The sequence below is a fragment of the Bubalus bubalis genome, chromosome 17 (genome assembly GCF_019923935.1).
Source record: "Bubalus bubalis isolate 160015118507 breed Murrah chromosome 17, NDDB_SH_1, whole genome shotgun sequence".
Lineage (NCBI taxonomy): Eukaryota > Metazoa > Chordata > Mammalia > Artiodactyla > Bovidae > Bubalus > Bubalus bubalis.
Window position 1 is genome coordinate 26,163,547 of NC_059173.1, and position 22,754 is coordinate 26,186,300.

The window sequence follows — 22,754 nt, forward strand, 5'->3', positions numbered from 1 at the left end:
AAGTCTGAGTACACACACACACACAAATCCAATTCTAGCATAATGACAATCTAGGAAAGAAAGAATCACCCCAGTGAAATTAGGTCAACCACAAACAATGATAGCTATTTATCATATGTGTTTTCCTTTAAAAATAGTGAATCTCAACACCAGTGAAACTCAGGGACTGTGTGAAGAATCTCACTCATAAGTCAACCACAAGAGAGGCTCAGGGACCACATAATTCATGTGCACTGGGTGAGAAGAGCAGGTGTTTTGAAGATCATTGGTCTATCTAGTATGCACTTGCAGAACTTTCTTTTTTACAGAACTCAAGTTTTACTGGAGGTGGTCACACCCCAGGGAAATACTATTATTTCCCAGCTTCTGGTACAGTTTGGAGTGGGTACCTGGCCAATGAGATATAAGCAGAAGTCACTGAATGGTGTCCCCAAGAACATGCATTAAAGGGGGATGCTTCCACTATCACTCACTTTTTCTCACCCTGCATCCATTCCCCCTTCCTCCTGCCTGGAATGCAGATGTACTGGCTGGAGTGTCAGCTGCCATCCTGAGAGCATCAAGATGAAGGTCACCACCATCAGGATGACCAAGCAGCGACCTAGGACCCGGAGTCCCCAGTGATTCTGTGAAACCAACCCCATTGGAAGCTCCAGACTTCCTACAACTAAAATTTTTAGGCCACAGGAATACAAAGCCTTATCTTGTTTGAGGCACTGCATTTTCTTTAACATGCAGCTGAGCGTAATCCTGAATGATGGATCTAGGACACCCATGCACCAGAGGGCCATTCCGTGCCACACAGACTATAATCCTCGAGCAAGATTCTCCTCCAAAAGAGCAACCCGGACAGTCCTGCCCACTGACCAGATGAGGAAGCCAGAATTCCTGACTCAGCCCTCCCCCATCACTCAGCCAGTTACCACATGCACCAAGTCGGCCTCCTATTAACTCTCCAATCCATTCACTTCCCTCCATCCCACGACCCTCATCCAGGCCACCAATGTCTTTCTCCTGGATCACAAAAACTGCCTGCTCACTGGTCTTTCTTCTAGCCGAAAAGTGAAAGTAAAAGTCGCTCAGTCGTGTCCGACTCTTTGCAACCCCATGGACTGGAGCCCACCAGGCTCTTCTGTCCATGGGATTCTCCAGGCAAGAACACTGGAGTGGGTTGCTGTTCCCTTCTCCAGGGGATCTTCCCAACCCATGGATGGAGCCCAGGTCTCCTGCATTGCAGGCAGATTCTTTACCGTCTGAGCCACCAGGGAAGCTTCCTCTAGCCAAGGCTTCCTTTAGCTCATATTCCACCGAGGAGGCAGAACCATCTTTGGAAAATGGACATCTGATTGTGTCATTCTTTTACTTAAAGGACTTCAGAAGCTGCCCGTTACCTTAAGGATAAAGTCCACGGTCCTGACTGCGGCTTGCAATCCAGTCCTGCCTCATTTCCAGGGTTTTCCTCATCACATGGGTTTTCCAGCCTCCTTGTGTACTGGTCCCTCTGCCTGGGACCCTCTTCCCCTCTTCTCCCTGATAGTGAACCCTACTCACCCCTCACGTCTCTGCACCAATGTCATTGCCTCACTGTGACCCTGGTGATTCTCTGGATAGTCCCCACAGCCACAGCCCTCTCTGCCACTGTCATTGGTTGTCCCATAGGAGATAATGAGGTGTGACAAAGAGGGTGGGGTGAGATGATGGCCGAGGACAGCCCTGGAGAGAAGTTACAAGAAAAGGAAGAAACCACGTTGAACGCGGGCACACACCATGTCATTTCTTGTTGGCACTGTTCCCAGAATGTAGAAGACGTTTGACCAACACTGACCAAAGGAATCAACAAATAGAACTTGGTGATGGAGTCAAGAAATTCTGTCCAGGCCAGAGTGAGGGTTGAACCAGGTTTCACAACAAATCCAACCAGAGGTACTCCCATCACGATGCAAATGCCGTGATCCCAATGGAGCCCTTTTCCATGAAGCCTGGGGCTCCCCTTCAGCACAGAAATGGGGAGCAGCCCTGCCTTCAGTTCATTGTTTGAAGCATCCTTTTTAAATAATGCAGGAGCTACAAGGTCTAACTTCCTTTCCTATCCCTTCATTAAGCCTCCCCTGATCCCTCCAGGACTGTGGGTCTCCCTACTTCCTGCCCCAGAGAGTATTTCTTTGCTGACTCTGTACCTGTTCTGCAGGATCCCCACCATGTGAGCTCGGAGGACCCCATGGCCTCAGCCTCCCATGAATGCACAAGCAATAGTCAGACCTTCACTTTATCTCCAAGAGAATAATATGTTGTCTCTGAGTGATGCAGAGAATTGAAAGGCAGGCTTGCCATGCAACCTTGTGAAATGTACCACATTCAAAACAAACCACTTGAAAACTCCCACCCACAGCTGACTGAACCAGGAAGAAATCATCTCAGTTTCTGTTTCATGAGCTTTAACTGTAACATTGAATCTGTCATACACCGTAAGCACATATGCTGAGAAGTCACGATGTAGTATCAGGGGTGGGGGCCATCATGAAACCGCAAGGAGAAAAGCAGAGATAAGAAGGACTATTCCCTGTAAATGTGTGCAGCTGCTATGGAGCAGTATGGAGGTTCCTCAAAAAACTGAAAACAGAGTTACCATATGTTCCAGCAATCCCACTCCTGGGCATATATCTGGGCAAAACTATAATTCAGAAAGATACACATACCCTTGTGTCCATAGCAGCATTATTCATGATAGCCAAGAGATGCCCATCAACAGATGAGTGGATAGAGAAGATGTGGTCATACATACAATGGAATATCACTCAGCCATAAACAGTGAAATAACGGCATTTGTAGCAACATGAATGTAACCAGAGATTATCACACTAAGTGAAGTAAGTCAGATAGAGAAAGACAAATATCATATGATATCACTTATATGTGGAATCTAAAATATGACATAAATGAACTTATCCATTAAACGGAAACAGACTCACAGGCATGGAAGACAGACTTGTGGTTGCCAAGGGGGAGGAGTAAGGGGGGAGGGATGGATTGGGAGTTTGGGATTAGCAGATGCAAACTATTACACATAAAATGGGAAAACAACAAAGTTCTATAGTATAGCACAGGCACTATACTCAATATCCTGGGATAAACTAGAAAAGAACATAAAAAAGAATATATATATATATATAACTGAGGGCTTCCCAGGTGGCACTAGTGGTAAAAACAAAAAATAAAAAACCTGCCTGCCAGTGCAGGATACCAGGAGACACAGGTTCAATCCCTGGGTTGAGAAGATCCCCTGGAAGAGGGCAGGCAACCCACTCCAGTGTTCTTGCCTGGAGAATCCCATGGACAGAGGAGCCTGGCAGGCTACAGTACGTAGGGTCACACAGAGTCAGACATGACTAAAGCAAGTTAGCACACACATGTATGACTGAATCACTTTGCTGTATAGCAGAAACTAACACACCATTGTAAACCAACTATACTTCAATTAAATAAATTTAAAAAGTAAAAGAAAGATTGTTCCCTCCCCACCATGAGTCAGAAAAGAAACCCTGAATTCTGACTTTCCAGTTACCATTCCCTTAAGCTCTCTTCATGTTTGATTATGGTGTGAGAGCCTGGAAGCAATGGGCAAACGTCCATTGGTCAAGCTACTTAGAGACGAGCGAGATGGTCTGGGTTCACAGAAAGTGTTTCACATGCTAAGGGCAGTTGGTGCTTCTTTTGTGCCCCCCTGGTAAACAGGCACATTCTGGCTAGAAAAACTGGACTCATTCTGTCACTCACCCAGCAAGCTCTGAGTGCCCACCACACGGCAACACTCTCTGTGCTGGGGTGTGATGAGCAGACAAGACAGCCCCACCCTCCTGCAGCCTATGTTATAACTGGGGAAGCAGAAAAGCCAGTAAAGCAATAAATGTGACTGTAGAGAAGCTGATGCTAAAGAAAATCGTGTGGCCTCTTCTGAAGATGACAGTAAAAGTGCAGATTCCAGCAGTAGCCCAGTAGTAGACTTGGCTGAACTTCTGGTAAGAGTCCCTGCCTATATCTAAATAAGGAAAGCAGCATCAGAGATCCTCCAAGGTCCAGGGGAAAGTGCATTCTAGGCTTCCCAGGAGAAGGATCTGACAAGGCATCAGCCACCTGCATGAGAACTGGCCTCATCTGGGGCCCCAGTGCAGAGGAGCAAAGAAACGATGCCCATAAGACTTTTTCTAGACTCCCATCTTTGTGCTTCTGTCACTTTTTAAAATGTCTTCAACCAGGAGAGTTTTCTGAACTAAAAGTTACTGAAGGAGCTTATGATGGGTCTATAGTTTTCTGGAGAAGACTCTTGAGAGTCCCTTGGAAAGCAAGGAGATTGAACCAGTCAATCCTAAAGGCAATCAACCCTGAATATTCATTTGAAGGACTAATGCTGAAACTCCAATACTTTGGCCACCTGATGGGAAGAGCTGACTCATTGGAAAAAAACCTGATCTAGAAAAGATTGAGGGCAAGAGGAGAAGGGAACAACAGAGGATGAGATGGTTGGATGGCATCACTGACTCAGTGCATGTGAGTTCAGCTTAGTGAAGGACCAGGAAGCCTGCTGTGCTGCAGTTCATGGGGTCACAAAGCGTTGAACATGACTTATCGACTGAACAACAACAACAGATAGGTTTCTAATTAGAGTTTCAATTAAAAAAAAATCCAAAGCCCTTTCACACACCAGTTCTTTTCCAAGGCCTTCTCTGCCCCGAGCTCCCCTCTCTCTGTGCTCTGACCCTCAGATGACACATTCTCCATCCCATTCTTCTGTGGGTAGCAAATACCCGTTCACACCTGAGCTTCTCCAAAGAGCAGAGACCTGCTCTTTGGGGGCATTTGCTTGGGAGGCATTTGCTTTTGGTTTTAAACAGTAACCGTACTCAGTCACTCAGTTGTGTCTGACTCTTTGTGATCCCATGGACTGTAGCCCACCAGGCTCCTCTGTCCACAGAATTTTCCAGGCAAGAATACTGGAGTGGGTTGCCACTTCCTACTCCAGGGGATCTTCCCAATCCAAGGATCAAACTAGCATCTCTTGCATCTCCTGCATTGGCAGACAAATTCTTTACCACTAGCATGACCTTTGGTTTTAAAGGAGAATACATTTCCTGTTTCTGAGTTCAAGGTGTGGAGGACATTTCCCTGTTCGTCTCTACACCTCATGTGATAACAAAACCCTCCTTCTGTCCCTCAACTCTGCCACCCATGCAGCTGACAGCTCCCTCCTGAGTTGCTGTTCAAAAGCTTCTGGTAACATCCACAGCTCTGGTTCTAGAGCTAAATTAGCTGGAGAATCTGGGGTTGGAGGGGGGAGTGTACATGCATAAAGAAGGCCAGGTGTGGCCAGCAAGGGGGTGTGGAGACTTGCAGAGCCAACCAGGGCTCAGAAGCAGCCTTCTGCTCTATCACCTTGGCTTCACAAAAGAATGTGAGTTTCGCTTCAAATATGTCAGACTGTGGAAGTACAACACCATCTTCAGGACCTGGAAAATGATGCACAAGCACACTAGTCTAACATTTAGTGATGGTGGTGCCATTTCATTCCACCATCATGCTGGTCATTCAAAGAGAAGGCCATCGGGAAGTCCCAAGGCTCCATCATCCTCAAATCTAGCACCTAAAGCCAAGTTCTGTACTATGGAGGAGACTCCCAGTGGTCGTTAGTGTCCATTCTCCCCTTCATACACATGAACAGGATGCTGCAGCTGGACAGATGGCTGCCCAGGGAATGACTTAACCTTTCCCAGCCTGGGAAGCCAGGCGTGGCCAAGTCATTAAGTCTTACCCATGAGATGTAAAAGAGGCCATGTGGCGACCCTGGGTGGTTCCCTCAGGAAGGTGTATACCCTCTCCTTCACCTCAACTCCGTTCCTGCCATCCAGGATGAGTTTGCAGTGATAAAACATTTGGATAAGACAGTGGAGGCCAGAGCAGAGCTACAAGACAGCAGGGACCTGGTTTTCAACCCTGTGGAGCCCCTGACCTGATCTATTACTCAACCAAGAGCATGTACCTCTAACCCACTTCCTTTGGATCTCATGACAGCAGCGGAACCTCTCTCCACACTCATCCAATGCATTCTTTCACTTGCCCACGTGACCAGTGAGTCTTTCATCCACCCATTCATCACCCCAAATGTGCTGGCCCTCTGCCCTCTCCGTGGTCCTTCACCGGAGAACCCTGCTCCCCTCTAGAAGGGAGATTCATGAAGTCAACCTCAGTGAATATTGTTCAGAAGGCACAAAAGTCCAATGTTGGCTCCTTTATAAATTTTTTATCTCAAAAATTTGAACTGAAGTGGACGAACCTAGAACCGGTTACACAGAGTGAAGTAAGAAAGAGAAAAAATACAAGTATCATATATTAACGCGTATCTACAGAATTTAGAAAAATGGTAATGATGAACCTATTTGCAGGGCAGGAAGAGAGATACAGATGTAGGGAATGGACTTGTGGAAGCAGTAGGGGAAGGAGAGGGTGGGACAAATTGAGAGAGTAAGACCAACATACATACACTACCGGTGTAAAATGAGGGCTAGTGGGAAGCTGCTGTGTGGCACAGGGAGCTCAGCCTGGTGCTCTGCGATGACCTAGAAGGATGGGAGGGAGGCCTAAGAGGGAGGAGATGCATGCATACTTATGATTGATTCCTCCCAAGTGGCACAGTGATAAAGAATCTGCCTGCCAATGCAGGAATTCAAGAGATGTGGGTTTGACTCCTGGGTTGGGAATATCCCTTGAAGTAGGAAATGGCAGCCCACTCCAGTATTCTTGCCTGAAAAATTCCACGGACAGAATAGCCCAGCAGGCTACATTCCATGGGGTCACAGAGTGGAATACGACTGGTAGATCAAGCATGCATGCATGGCTGGTTCACCTTATTGTACAGGCAAAAACCCATACAACACTGTAAAGCAATTACCTTCCAATTAAAAAAAAAAACAAAACACTGTATACCTAGGGAGGGAATATTCCAAGGTTTGAATGATGGGAACCAATTTTTATCATTTCTAATTAACTCTATGCAGGCCAAACAAAAACATGTGGAGTGGCATTCAGTCCGCAAGTAAATGCCCATTTGCAACCTCTGAGAGCCCTTAGCAGCCCCCAACCACCCAACTGGTTTAAGGAAAAATACATCCTGAACTGTCACTGGCCAGACAACAATCTTGACAATCTTGTACTTTGTGTGGTGTTTTCTCACACCACGTGGGCCGTATCCACAGAGACTCACAAAACCCAGTCCCTCAACATCAGCCTTGTTTCCTCCCTCCATCGGTTCCTTTGGATGTCACCTGAGCTGAGGGGAATCCTGAAACACCAGCCTGCACCTTCAAAGGTCCCCTTGGGTGGACAGTCATGATGGTGGTTTGAATGGTGTCCCTCCAAATTCACGTCCACTCAGAACCTCAGAATGTGACCTTATTTGGAAATAGAGCCTTTGCGGATGGAATTGAAACGAAGCAGAACCCTATAGTCCCCCCACCCCTGCATGTCTTCTGTCTGCCTTTGTCTGTGGAAAATGTTAGTCAAAGAATAAGTTTAATCAAAGAAATGAGAAATGCAGAGACAAAGGAAAACAAAGAAGACCAAATAATAATAATGTAGTCATTAAGCAAAGTCAAGGACCTTTAGTTCTTTCCCAAGGTCTGTAGATAATATTCTGAGCCACATCCTGTGAGCTGTCTTATACACACTAAAACCCTAGGTGGAGAAGTTAACTACCTGATGACCAGACTGTACCCCAGACATGAGCTGGCACAACTCTAAGAACCGGCCTCAGAGAAATGGGAACAAATGGACCCTGGAACTGAAGATTAACTGTACCTAAACAATCAAGATGACGCTGGTCAGACCACCGATAATCAATTTGAAGATTACTGTCAGAGTTGACTGTGCTGTTCCTACATCTGTCCCCCTTTTTCTGTCTATAAAAGCTCTTGCCCCACTGCAGGTTGCTAGTAGAAAGTGGGTGGAGTCAGCCCTTGGACAGAGGTCCACTCTCCCCACCAGTTGCCGGCATCTGAAATAAAGCAAACTTCCCTTTCCACCAACCTAGCTTGTTTGTTAGCTTTTGAGCGGTGAGCCAGACCCACACACATCTTCGAGTAACAGAATGAATGTAAAAATTGAGATGGGATCATAGTGGATTAGAGTGGCCCCAAATCCAGTGAGTCTGTCCGTACAGAAGACAGAAAAGGACAGATGGAGGCACAGAGCAGAAGAGCATGAAGATGATGGCAGAGATTAGAGTGATGCTGCACAAGGTAAGGAACACCTGCAGACAAAACAGAGACTGAGACAGAGAAGGAAGGATCCAACCTTCAGATGAAGCATGGTCCTGCAACAACAGCCTGATGGACAGCTGCAGAATTCATGTTTTTCTCCAAGATATTTGAGCCAAACTCAAATATGTCTTTTAAAATGGATCCTTGAACTTAAGAGGGCAAAACAGGTTTACAACTGACTATAGAACCTTAAGAGCTTCCCAGGTGGCGCTAGTGGCAAAGAACCCACCTGCCAATGCAGGAGACATAAGAGATGTGGGTTCAATCCCTGGGTCAGGAAGATCCCCTGGAGGAAGGCATGGCAACCCACACCAGTATTCGCATCTGCAGAATCCCATGAACAGAGGAGCCTGGCAGGCTACAGTCCATAGAGTTGCAGAGAGTCAGACATGACTGAAGTGATTTAGCACACATGCAGGCATGCACAGGACCTTACAATCAAAGAAGCAGGATCAAGCTGTTGCAGCCTACCCCCTCACCTCCGCCACAGTTCCAGACAAGGGAAAGAAAGCTGGCACACACGCCTCAACCCTGCTAGGTGTCCATTCGACCCTCATACATGCACTTGAGGGGGGTCAGGAGGTATAGAAAAGAGCATTGCTGCAAAGGCCCCCCACCCCCACACCAAATAACAGCATGGAAGAGGTTACCCAACAGCACTGCTCCTGGCTCCAGCTGATTTCAGTCAATAATCCAGTGCAAGAAATTTCCAGAGTTCCAGTTAACCAAACTACTCTTCTCAACAAAAGAATGGGATTGACGATTTGCATAAGAGTAGGGAGAAAAATGGAACTTAGAGCTGAACCCTTGGAAATGATTTTGACTTTGCCAAAGTCAATAATGATATAGTCACTTAGTCATCCAGGATCTGGAGGAAGGACTTCCTTGGTGGTCCAGGGGTTGAGAATCTTCCTTGCAATGCAGGGTACATGGATTCAATCCCTGGTCTGGGAACTAAGATCCCACATGCCACAGAGTAATTAAGTCCTCGCAGAACAGCTACTGAGCCCACTCACTCTGGAGCCCTCATGCCACAGCTAGAGACTCAGTGCGCTGCAGTGAAAGATCCCACATAACTGAGACCTGATGCAGCAAAAAAATAATTTTTTTTTTTAAAAGAGAGAGAGTTGGAGGAGAAAATAGGTGGAAATGGTGTGTGTGTGACAGAGAGACAGAGAGAAAGAAGGAGGGAGGGAAGGAGGGAACATGTGTATTTGCCCTTCCTTTCCCTGGTGGCTCAGATGGGAAGGAATCTGCCTGCAATGCAGGAGACCGGGGTTCAATCCCCGGGTTGGGAAGATCTCCTGGAGAAGAGAATGGCAACCCACTCCAGTATTCTTACCTGGGAAATTCCATGGACAGAGAAGCCTGGTGGGCTATAGTACATGGGGTCACAAAGAGTCGGACATGACTCAGCGACTAACACTTTTACACTTTCCCTACGGGAATTTAAAGAATTTCTTTTCAGCTATTAATCTCTTCTAATAAGAACCACTGCACACCGGTTAAGAGATAAGGCTCTAGAATCAGATTATACAGAATAGAATCTTGCCCAACCCCACCCACCCTGTTACAAACTGTGACTTTGAACAAGTTACTTAAATTCTTGAGCCTCATCCAATAAAGCCCATCCTTAAAAGTGGCATTCATAATATAAGGCTGTGAAAATTCAATAAAAAATTAAAAACTCAGAGAGTTTCACAGAGGATGCTCTGTATGTTAACAGCATCAGCATCATTTATTTCTTCTCCTTCATTCCTGGGCCAAGACGACAAGACTACGATTTCCAGTAATTTGCTCATTTCAGTAAATGCTGTTACACTTTAGGTGCCCCGAGAAGTTCATGATAATAGGATCTTTTCCATAAAGCATGCAGGTCACTGGGTCACCTCAGTGGGCGCAGGCTGGATTGTTGGTCTCGAATCCTAAAATAATTGCGGCAGGTGCCAGAATGTCGGACCCGGGACCACCAGGGGAGCCAGTTAACCCGGGATTGGATGCTCACCATCTATTTCCTATTTCATCTGCCTTTTACAGTCACCACTTATCATCAAGCAGGTGCCCCTCGCTGCCCAGTATGTGAGGGTCATCTTCAGTTATTACACTGGCTGCCCGAGAAGCCTCAATTTGCTAATAAGAAAATGATGGGCTACCATCAGTGTTTGCAAATTACCTTTAGAATTCAGGGAGAAAGGGTAAGTGATCATCATTTTTTAAAAGCGTGGACATGCCTTTTGCCATCCAGCAAGAATACTGGTTCATCCTCTCCTGAACCACAGTGGCTTGAGAATGGTGGTCCCCCTCCCAACTCAGCCCCAGCCTGGGGTCTGCCCACCTGGCTCTGGGCAGGGCGCCGGGTCAGCTCCCCAGTAATGGGTAATCAGGATCTGAGAGGCATTAGCCCTCACGTGACCGGGCTGCCCCCTCCTGACCCCGATCAGCTTTTCACTCACAAGCTGCCGCCTGCAGCCTGCTCTGGGCTCACGTTGACTTTCCACATTTTAAGATTCAACAAATCTAATCAGTGGAGTATTTTGGTGTGTGTGTGTTTAAACGGAGATCCCTAGGGGAGAAGAAAGAAAAATAAAATAGCACCCCGTAATAGAACAGCAGAGAAGAAATGCTGTAGGAAATGAAGAGACAGGTGAGGGTAGAAGGGAGGAAACAACAGGAGGAACCTCAGGTCACTCAGCACAGGGCAGAGGCCGGGGGCCAGGCCACAAAGGAGGCGTCCCTCTAGGACACGCTGGGTCCATCACAGGCTGGTGAGGCAGGTGGCCCCACTTTTGTTGTATTCTGGGGAACATCAATGAAGTCTCCCTTAAATATCCGCTTTCTGTGTCCAAATGCCCCGGCTGGAGCTCTTTCCTTTGAAGTGGTGCTTGGAGGTCCAGGGACCTCTGGAGAGTGGGTGTGGGGCCAATGCGCTGACCCTTCCCTGGCACCAAGACCCAGGAGAGGGCCCTGACAGGGGCTGCAAGGAGGGCTGAGCCACCAGGAGCAGGGGTGAGGGGAAATCGCCTCTGCAGGTCCTCGGTCAAAATTTTATTTATTTGGCCCCACCATGAGCATCCCTGGTGGCTCAGATGGTAAAGAATCTGCCTGCACTGCAGGAGCCACAGGAGACCCAGGTTCAGTCCCTGGGTTGGGAAGATCCCCTGGAGAAGGAGATGGCAACCCACTCCAGTATTCTTGCCTGGGAAATCCCATAAACAGAGAAACCTGGCGGGCTACAGTCCATGGGGTCGCAAAGAGTTGGACATGACTGAGCAACTAACAAACACATAACCATGAGGTATGTGGGATCGTAGTTCCCCGACCAGGGATCAAACCCACACTCTCTGCAGTGGAAGCAGAGTCTCAATCACTGTACCACAGGGAAGTCTGCTCCCCATGTTTTGACATGCTTTCTAAATAATTTCTGCTGATGAGTCTGCCCGCCTGTCCCCAGTTTTCCCAAAGTGGGTAAGGCCCACCAGTGAGCAGTGTGAAGCCTCTGGGAAGTTCCAAGATTCCCATACTCTCCAGTCCAATCACGCTGGTTCAAATGCCGACTTTGCCACTTCCTGGCTGTGTGATCTCAGGCTAATTACTCCACCTCTCTGTAGCTTAGTTTCTTCATCCACACAGCAGTGATAGCAGTCATGCCCACTGTGTGAGTTTCCCATGGCTGCAGTAACAAATTACAGCAAACCAATTGGCTGATAACATCAGAAATTCATTCTCCCTCGTGGGCTGGTGTCGCAGAACCAGACACGACTGAGCGACTGAACAGCAATAACAGATCTGAGGGCCGAAGTCTGAAACCAAGGTCTCTGGGGCTTGAGGGGAGGACTCTTTCTACTCCATCCACTTTCTAGCGCCTCCAGGCTTCCTTGGCTTCTGGCCACATCCCTCCAGTCTCTGCCGCACGGTCACATGGCCTCCTGCTCTGTGTCTGTGCATGCAGTTGCATCCAGGGCCCACTAGATGATCCAGGATAATAAGCTCCTCCTCTCAAGGTCCTTAGTGTAATCCTATCCTTTGCCCTGTAAATGATATTTGCTCTTCCACTCTATCAGGCAATAGTCAGAATTCCAGAGCTTAGGATTCAGATGCATCTTCTGGGGGCCACAGTCAGCCCACGGGGACTTCCCAGGTGGCGCTAGTGGTAAAGAACCTGCCTGCCAGTGCGGGAGACTTAAGAGACGTGGGTTTGATTCCTGGATTGGGAAGACCCCCTGGAGGAGGGCATGGCAACCCACTCCAATATGGACCCTACCATCCAAGGGTCGCAAAGATTCGGACACGACTGAAGTGACTGAGCATACGCTACAACCTTGTAGGGCTGCTAGGAAGTTGGTTTTGTTTTGTTGTTAATAATTTGTCTGTCTTTTGCTTCATCTATTTTTTTTCTTTAATTTGGCTGTGTTGGGTCTTAACTGCAGCACATGGGACTTCTGTTGGGGCATACAGACTCTCTAGTTGGGGTGCACGGTCTCAATAGTTGCATCGCGTGGGCTTAGTTGCCCTCCAGCGAGGGGTCAGGTCAGGGGGGTTCTCCAGTGGCTCAGCTGGTGAAGATCCACCTGCCAGTGCAGGAGACTTAAGAGATGTGCACTGGATCTTTCCGTGGGGAAGATACCCTGAAGAAGGAAATGGCAACCCACTCCAGTATCCTTGCCTAGAGAATCCCATGGACAGAGGGGCCTGGCAGGCCACAGTTCATGGGGTCACAAAGAGTCATGTCCGACATACACATGTGGGATGTTAGTTGCCGGATCAGGGTTTGAACTCACATTCCCTGAATTGAAAGGCAAATGCTTCACCATTGGACCCACCAGGGAAGTCCCTCCCTTGAAGATTTAATGTGAAGTGTTTACAACATTGCTTGGCACACAGAGAGAGCTGAATGTCACTGTCAGCTGTTACAGTGTTCTTTGTTTATTATTATTATTATTCTGGGGCAGCATTAAATGACATTAATTCATTATCTGTCCTCTTACATGAGTTCCTGCAGGAGGAAGTATCGATCAGGACCAGACTGTCTTCAACACCTTTCGAAAGCTCCACTCACAAAACCCGCCTCAACAGAAAGGGCACCTCAGGAGCTGAGCCCAGGCAGGCAGGAGAAGATGCTTAGGACTGATTAGACGTCTCTTATCTTCTCTCGTTTCATTTTTAGTCCTGCTTCATCTAACATGATATAAAGAGTTCATCTACAATAATCACATAAAATTGCATTTGTTTATTTTTAGCCTCCATAGATGTCTTTAAAAAGGAAAATGAGTCCACTGAAAACAGATATTAAGACAGTAATGGCATAGGCTTGGACAACTGGGGCAAAAAGAAATCACAAAGCTGGCCTTATGGAGGGGGAACATCACCCCGCTGAAGAGATAAAGGAGCAAGTAAAGCACCACCACTCACAACACACATGCACCAGGTTGGGAGGTGATGCCTGTGTGACCTGAGTTTGGGAAACAGTGGTGCTGAAACGAGCAGGACTCTATGGTCCTTGCCCCCCACCCCAGGTCCTCTGCCTGCCTTTAGTCTCTGGAAAAACTTTGGCCAAAGAATAAGTTTAATCAGAGAACTGAAAAATGGAGAAACAAAGGTAAGCTGCCCAACAGGACTAAATAATAATTTTTTAGTCATTAACAGAGAAGGCAATGGCAAGCCACTCCAGTACTCTTGCCTAGAAAATCCCATGGATGGAGAAGCCTGGTAGGCTGCAGTCCATGGAGTCGCTACGAGTCGAATGCGACTGAGCGACTTCACTTTCACTTTTCACTTTCACGCAATGGAGAAGGAAATGGCAACCCACTCCAGTGTTCTTGCCTGGAGAATCCCAGGGACGGCAGAGCCCGGTGGGCTGCCATCTATGGGATCACACAGAGTCGGACACGACTGAAGCGATTTAGCAGCAGCAGCAGCAGCAGTTAGTCATTAAACATAGTCAAGGACCTTTTGTTCCTTCTCAAGGGCTGTAGATAATAGTCTGAGCCATATCCTGTGAGCTGTCTTGTCAATACTGAAACTCCCCCCCAAGTGAAAGAAGTTAACTACATGATGACTAGACTGAAGCCATGATGTAAGTGGCCACAATTTTGAGACCAGCCCTCAAGAAATTGAAACAAGCTGACCCTGGATCTGAAGACTAATTGTACTGAAAACAATCAAGATGATTCTGGTCAGACCATTGATGACCACTTTCAAGATGGCTGTCAGAGCTGAGTGTGCTGTTTTTCATGGAGCCCCCTCCCTCCATCTATAAAAGCTCTTGCCCACTAGTGGTCAGTAGGAGTGGGGGGAGTCAGCCTTTGGACAGGAGTCTGCCCTCCCAACCCCACCCTGGTTTCAAACATCCAAAATAAAGCAAAGTTTCATCTCCACCAACCTGGCCCTTTTATTGGCTTTTGAGTGGCGACCAGCCAGACCCCACTTTCAGTTACAGCATGAGATTACTATCTGCACTTTGGAACCATGAAGACCAAACCTAGGCAGTGAGGTGACCAACCCATTCGTTGCAAAACACGGTCCAGAACCCAGGGATCCTGGGGCACCTAATCCAAGCCTTTCTGTATGTATTTACTTCTGGGATGAAAAGAGTTATGCTTCCCCCATTCACTTCTCCAGAGATTGTGAGTCACAGAACTATCCTGGGGATGAGGGTGGTCAAGAGGAGACACAGCTGTCCCATGGGCCAGGTGCACCCATTAACCCCCAGGGGTACCCCTGTTTCTTTTTTTAATAAAGTATTTTTATTATTATTTTTTGTTGCATTGCAAGGTATGTGGGAGCTTAGTTCCCTGACCAGGGATCGAACCCATATCCCCTGCAGTGAAAGCACAGAGTCCTAACCACTGGACCACCAGGGAAGTCCCAGCACATCTGTTTCTGATGTGCTCCTGTCTGGTGAAATATCAGTGAATGTGTCTGCTGCTTTATCTACTGTGTTCGAGGCCCCCCCACTGTTTCTCCCTCTCCCTTTCTTCTATAGGCCTCCAGGTCCCTGTGCAGGGCAGAAGGAAAGAGCCTCCGGCTCCCCGCGCTGCAGAAATGTCCTGTCTGCCCAGACAGTGGGGCCGAGCTCCAACTGAGCATCTTCCCAGAGGCAGTGTGCAAAAGCTAGAGAGAGGCCGAGCCCATCACGGCCTCTAAACCCCGAGCAGGACTGCACGATGCCATTCCCTGCACAAGTTTCTTCTTCCCACACAGTTTAGGCAGCTCTGCTAATAAGAAAAGAAAAATAAATAAACTGCAGAAGCATCTATTTAAAAATCTAGGCTTCACTGCCCAGGAGACTCAAGTCAAAACAAACTTCAAAGAGCCAGTGAAAGCACCTTTGCTTGAGGGTCTTGAAACAGATCAGAACTGGGGAGTCCCTACGTCAAGTCTGATTTTGACCTGAAATAAGCCAGCGGGTCTGGGCTTTAAAGGAGCCCTTACCCAAGTCGACAGGCTTCCCTGGTAGCTCAGGCGGTGAAGAATCTGCCTGCAAGGAGGGAGACCCGGGTTTGATCCCTGGGTGGGAAAGATCCCCTGGAGATGGGAATGGATCCCCCTCCAGTATTCCTGCCTGGACAATCCCATGGACAGAGGAGCCTGGCGGGCTACAGTCCGTGGGGTGTCAAAGAGGACATGACTGAGCATCCAACACACACCCAGGCCAACATGGCAGCGAGGATTTCATAAAGGAGCCACATGAGAGCCGAGCCTCATCTCCACGTGTCTGTTTATGCAGATTACCCATCAGAAAGATGTAAATGGCTGCTCAAACATTCAAGTCACTGAGAGCAGGGAGAATGTGATGTTTTCATCCTGTGCTGGATGAGGGCACCAGTGATGGACGGACTGGTGCAGGGGGTCAGCTCTGCCATCAGTCAGCTGAGCGGAAGTAAGGCTTTCAGGGACAACCTCCCACCCGGAGCACGGGGTGTGAGGAGAAGGTCCCCATTCATGTATCAGGTGGGATCCTGTCTTGTTTATCTCATCCTATTCATTCCACTGTCATTTTACTGTCTGGTCTGTTTGGGATGCGAGAACCATAGCAGTGATAATACTAACTAGCATATGTAGAGCCCTCACTGTCTGCCAGGCCCTGTCCTGAATGTTTCACATCATTCAACTCATTTAATCCTCAAAACACCCCATCTACAGTCTCCCCATCTGAATGAGAATAATGGTAAGAACTAAAATATGTACTGAGTGCTTACTGGGTACTGAGCAGTTTACTTGTATTAGCTCAATCCTTTGAGAAAGAGATAGATGACATTGTTCTATAGACAGGAAAATGAGGCACAGAGAGGTTAAGAAATACACCCATTGCGTGTCAGAGAACAAACTTATGGTTGCCCGAGGCAGGGGGTGGGAAGGATGGGGGAATGGATGCTTGGGAAATTTGGGATGGACAGGTACACACTGCTGTATTTTAAAGGGATAACCAACAAGGACCTACTATATAGCACAAGAAACTGCTCAAGGTTACATGGCAGCCTGGATGGGAGAGGAGTTGGGGGGAGAATGGACACATGTATATGTATGGTTGAGTCCCTTCTCTGTTCATTTGAAGGTATCACAACATTGCTAATTGGCTATACCCCAATATAAAATAAAAAGCTATAAGAAAAATATAAAGAAACACACCCATGATCACACACCCCAAAGATCACAGAGCTAAGGCAAGAACTAGCCAATCTGGCGTAAGACTCTTAAACATGGCCAGTACCACCTACTGAAGGTCATTTCCCAGCCCCATTGGTGGGATTAACTCCCCTTGCAGGAGCCACAGGGAGAGAAGTGAGTGCAGGAATGGGTCAGCGCCCTCCTCGGCGGCAGTGTGACATGATGGTTAGGGTGTGAGCTCTGCCCAACAAGCCCCAGTGCACTTGACTGCTTCACTCACCAGCCTCATGAGACTGGGTAGGTGACTTCTGCTCCCCGGTCTCAAGCTCCATCCACAAGCACAGAGAATGACAGCTCCCCCCTTATAGGGTTAGTGATTGTTAGTACCGCTGTTATGATTGAATTCCAGACTAATCGCAAGTGGAATTATGAATCAGTACAGAGGATGAGATGGCTGGATGGCATCACCGACTCAATGGACATGAGTTTGGGTAAACTCCGGGAGTTGGTGATGGACAGGGAGGGCTGGCGTGCTGCAGTCCATGGGGTCACAAAGAGTTGGACAAGACTGAGCAACTGAACTGAACTGAATGGTTTATTACTAATCAATAGAGGAATTATTCAGAAAATACCAGTGGTCCCCAGTGCAGCAGGACTGTATTCTGACAGAGTAAAGGAAGACTTCTTCCCACATATCCCACACCCCAGGGGAGGGGGAACGAATATTCTGGACCAGTTATGCCTAGCCTCCACTTTGATGGTCAAGCTGACCTCAGCCAGCTGTACCCTCCACGCCCCGTCTCCATGGAAGAGAAATTAACTGTAAAATTTTGAAACCATAGAGAAAACACAAAGTAATCAAATTTATCCTCCAGTGACAAGATCAACTTTCCTGATCATAAGAAAAAGCAGAGCTAAAACAAGCTGGTTACAAAGAAAGCAGCCTCGGGTGACTCGGACCTCCCGGAATCACATGCCACACACATCAATGCCTCGCCTTGCCCACAGCTCTGACCCTGCACACGCCACTGTGCACATCTAGGCCTCCCCTTCTGGGATGCTGGGCTGGGGCAGGAGGAGATGCCCAGGCCTGGAGGGTTCATGCACCTTCCAAATACTGACCCCCTGAAGGAAGTCCAGAAGAAATGACAGAGGATGAAGGGATCCCTGCCCCTCCCTCAAGGAAAGAGGAAGAAACAGACTTTCTGCAGGGGGATACGGCTGCACAGAGAACCAGAACTGAACAGATCAGCTCCCAGAGCCTGGGGCCACCCGACAGTCCCTGGAGCCTCTGAGACCAGCCTTCAGGGCCCACTTGAGCCTCTTAGAGCAGGTGCTCTGGGATGGGGCAGGGACATCAGTATTTTTAAAACAGATTTATTGAGATAGAACTCAAGTAGCATTCAACTCATCCATTTAAAGTATACAAATCAATGGATTTTAGTATATTCTCAGATACATGTAATCATCACCATACTCCATTTTAGGACATTTTCATCACCTCAGAAAGAAACTCAACACCTTTATCATTTCCCAGTCTCCCCAGTCCTCCAGCCCTGGGCAGCCACCAAACTACTTCCTGTCTATGGGTTTCCAGTCCTGGAAATTTCATGCTGGCAGAACCATACAATAGGTGATCCTCCATGTCTTGTCTCTTTTCACTTAGCATCTTATTCCCGAGGTTCATCCACGGGGTGGGATGCATCTGAATGTCACTTCTTTTTTATAGCTGAATAGTATTCCCTGGTGGCTCAGATGGTAAAGAATCCATCTGCAATGCAGGAGACCTGGGTTTGATCCCAGGGTTGGGAAGATCCCCTGGAGGAGGCCACTCCGGTATTCTTGCCTGGAAAATCCCCATGGACAGAGGAGCGTGGTGGGATACAGTCTATAGGGTCACAAAGAGTTGGACATGACTGAGCGACTAATCACACAGCACTCATGGTATTCCATTGTATGGGTCCACCAATGTCCACCTTTGGCAGCTATATTTTTTAAAAGATCTGAGAACCACTGCTAGAAATGGAAATGTGTGTCATTCCATGTAGTGTCTCCTCCCAACCTCTTCCTCCATCCTCAGCTGTATCCTAGATCTGTTCCCATGGATTTATTCTCTCTTTTCCCCTTCAAGTCCTGAATCCGATCTCTTCTCACCATGGTCACTGCTATGCCCTGGCCTGAGCTGAGACCCCATCGTCTCATCCCCTGGAGGCTGTGTCAGCCCCTCCCCATCTCCTCATCCACCTCTGCCCTGCAGTCCACCCCACACAGCAGCCAGAGCATCCTGCTGAAAACAGGCAGACCACGCTGCTCCCCTGAGAACCTTCTGGTTGCTTTTAACCTCACCTAGAACCAATTTGAGGCCCTCTGGCCACTACTGCATGGTCTGCCCCTGCTCCCTCCCCACCTCCATCACCACCACGGCTCCCTGTTGCCCACCGCCTTCAAGACACACTCGCCAGCTTGCTCTTCCTTCCATGAGGGCACTTCTGCACAGTGGGTATCCACTGGCTTCCGAGCTTGGTTGACCCAAATTAAAAACCTGGACTCTTCCTCCCCAGTTGTGAGACCCTGGAAAAGTCCCTCATGTCTCTTAGATGATTGTGCTGTCTGTAAAATGGCTCTAAACTATGTCCAAAGCCCACCTTATAAAGCCTCAGTGTTGTGCCCATAACAATTGAGGACACACGGGGATGCCAGTCAGTGGCACACATATTATTGCATCTACGGTTCCAAGAGCTGTTCACACAGGCTCCCTTATTTAATTCTCAGCCTAAAAAAATGGTCCAGGACTTCCCTGGTGGTCCAGGGGTTGAGAATTCATCTGCCAGTGCAGGGGACACAGGTTTGATCCCTGGTCTGGGAACAAAGATCGCACATGCCCAAGGGCAAATAAACCCACGTGCAGCAACTACTACCTCCACATCCTAGAGCCTGTGCTCCACAACGAGAAGCCACTGCAAGAAGAAGCCCGCACACTGCAGCTCGAGAAAGCCCATGTCGAGCAATGAAGACCCAGCGCAGTCAAAAACTAAATAAATAATTGATTAAAACTCAAAAATAAATTATTTTTTTTAATGATCCAGGGACTTCCCTGGGGGTCCAGTACTTAAGACTTCACCTTCCAAAGCGGGGGTTGAGGGTTCAATCCCTGGTTGGGGAGCTAAGATCCTACATACCTCATGGCTAAAAAAAAAAAAACCCCACAAAACAGAAGCAATGTTGTAACAAATTCAATAAAGACTTTAAAAAGTGGTCCACATTAAAAAAAAAAAATCTTTAAAAAAATGGTCCAGAACTAGAGTGAAGGGACTCCACCCAGAGCTGGTGGGCTTGAGGACTGTCCAGAGTCTGGGGGTGACAAAGGCACCCAGCCCATCCTGGAGGGTGTCACATACACCAGTTCATCATTCCTGAGCACCTACTATGTATCAGCCACTTGCTAGCACTGAAGATTTGGCCACAGCCACAATCAGACAGGTTCCACAAAATCAGATGCAAGTGGGCCAGGAGAAGACCAAACTGACCTCCAATCCTCAAGATGGGGGTGTCTAAGTGGCAGAAGGCACGATTCACTTTGATGGCCAGAGAATTCCAGAGAAGTGGAGGTTTTGGAGGGGAAGTGAGGTTGTAATCTACCTTGACAGCTAGTTTGAGACTCTCCTGTGTGACGGCCTTGTGCCATGGGAGGCCCTGCTACAAAAATCCCTTGACCCTCCAAATGGACAGCCCCACATGTCATCCAGAAGGACAGCAAATTGGGTACCGTGTGTGTATTAGTTGCTCAGTCATGTCCAACTCTTTTGAGATCCCATGAACTGTAGCTGGGCTTCCCAGGTGGCTCAGCGGTAAAGAATTTGCATACAATGCAGGAGATGCAGGTTTGATCCCTGGGTCAGGAAGATCCCCTGGAGGAGGGCATGGCAACCCACTCCAGTGTTCTTGCCTGGAGAATCCCATGGACAGAGAAGCCTGGTGGGCTACAGTCCATGGGGTTGCAAAGAGTCAGACACAACTGAAGTGACTGAGCACACACACACACACACACACACACACACGAAATATAGCCCACCATGCTCCATCTGTCCATGGGGATTCTCCAGGCAAGAATACTAGAGTGGGTAGCCATTTCCTTCTCCAAGGGCTCTTCCCAATCCAGGGATCCAACCTGGGTCTCCCACATTGCAGGCAGATTCTTTACCATCTGAGCCACCAGGGTGGCCACCCATTATTTGTAATAATGAGGAAAAATTGAAACAGCCTGAATGGTCCTATATGATAAGTAAGCTGGGAATAACCATGTTCAAGTATTACACAGCTACTTTAAGATATGTTTTTGCAGTGTCTTTCTATACCATGCAGAAATGCCAACTTTATCATGTAAAATGTTTTTAAAACATACTTTAAAACAGTTAATGAACTAAAAACCCTCATAGAGAAGAAACTGGAAAAAATGCCAGTATTAACAATGGTTGGTTCTGGGTGACAGGATTATGAATCAACAATATTTTCTTCTTCCTGCTTTTTTTTTAATACTTTCTAACTTGCCCACAACGAAAAGTCATTACTTTTATAATAAAAAGTAGGGACTTCTGCAGAAGGAGAAGAGGGTGGCAGAGGATGTGATGGTTAGATAGCATCACCAACTCAATGGACATGAACTTGAGCAAACTTCAGGAGATGGTAGAGAATGGGGAGCCTGGTGTGTTGCAGTCCACAGGGTCGCAAAAAGCCAGACACAACTTGCTGACTGAACAGCAACAACAAAAAAAACAGATAACTAATGAGAACCTATAGCTCAGGGAACTCTGCTCATTACTCTGCGGTGACCTAAATGGGAAGGAGATTCCAAAAAGAGGGGATATATGTATATATACAGCTGATTCACTTTGCTGGACAGTAGAAACTATTATAATACAACATTGTAAAGCAAACTATACTCCAATAAAAATTAATTTTAAAAAAATGAAGGACTTCCCTGGTGGTCCAGTGGCTAAGACTCTTCATTCCCAATGCAGGGGGCCTGGGTTCAACCCTTGGTCAAGAACTAGATCCCACTTGATGCAACTCAGAGTTCACGTGCCATAAACTAAAGATTCTGCGCGCCACAGCCAAGACCCAGTGCAGACAAACAAATAAAAACAATTTTTTTTAAGATGTCATTGAAAAAACAAATTCAAGATGCAGAACCCATGTAGTGAGCTGTGTAGGGATAGTCAGTGTGGTTTTGACATCAGCAGAGGCAGCCTTGTCACTTGCCCCAAACCTGGCCCCCAGCTCACCAGCATCCCAACCCCCTAGAGCAAGTCCTGGGTAACTAGGTAGATACACAGATCAGATTCTTGGCCCCTAAATCTGAGCTCTTTAAAGACGTGGAGCTAATATTTTTAGCTCCTAATTTCCTAATTACTCCAGATTTCCTAATACTCCAGAGCTCCTTCTGGGATGGGGCAGGGGAGTGCTGTTAGGAAGGAAACATTAGAAACAAGCAAAAAACCCCATGGCCCTATTACCTCTTTACATCTCTGAACCAAAGTAACAGTGGAGCAACACGATGAGGAGTGATTCTGTGTTAGAAACAATCAGTCAACAATAACCATCCATAACTTCCCAATGGAAACCAACTCTGCTGAGCCAACTGCAGCAACCAATTCTAAACTCTGTCATTGCAGCATCCATGCTGGGTTTTGGCAACAAGAATATTTGATCATAGAGAATCTTTCCAAAGTCCTCCCTGACCAGATCAGCAGCCACAAGCTCCACTCAAAATGCCTTTTTTTCCAAAGGCAAGACAAACAGGTTTTCTTGGTGGCAGCATGCAGTGGGGTGGGGCAAGATGGG

At 47.5% G+C, this 22,754-nt stretch overlaps 1 protein-coding gene and 1 non-coding gene across 3 annotated transcripts in view; both read right to left on the minus strand.

Annotated features, from left to right (window-relative positions):
- Nucleotides 1-22,754, minus strand: part of RIMBP2 (RIMS binding protein 2) — a 307,318-nt gene that overhangs the window by 278,350 nt on the left and 6,214 nt on the right. The gene's annotated exons all lie outside the window — the stretch shown is intronic.
- TRNAE-UUC lies at nt 15,094-15,166 on the minus strand. The gene has a single exon. It is a non-coding gene; the product is annotated as a tRNA-Glu (tRNA).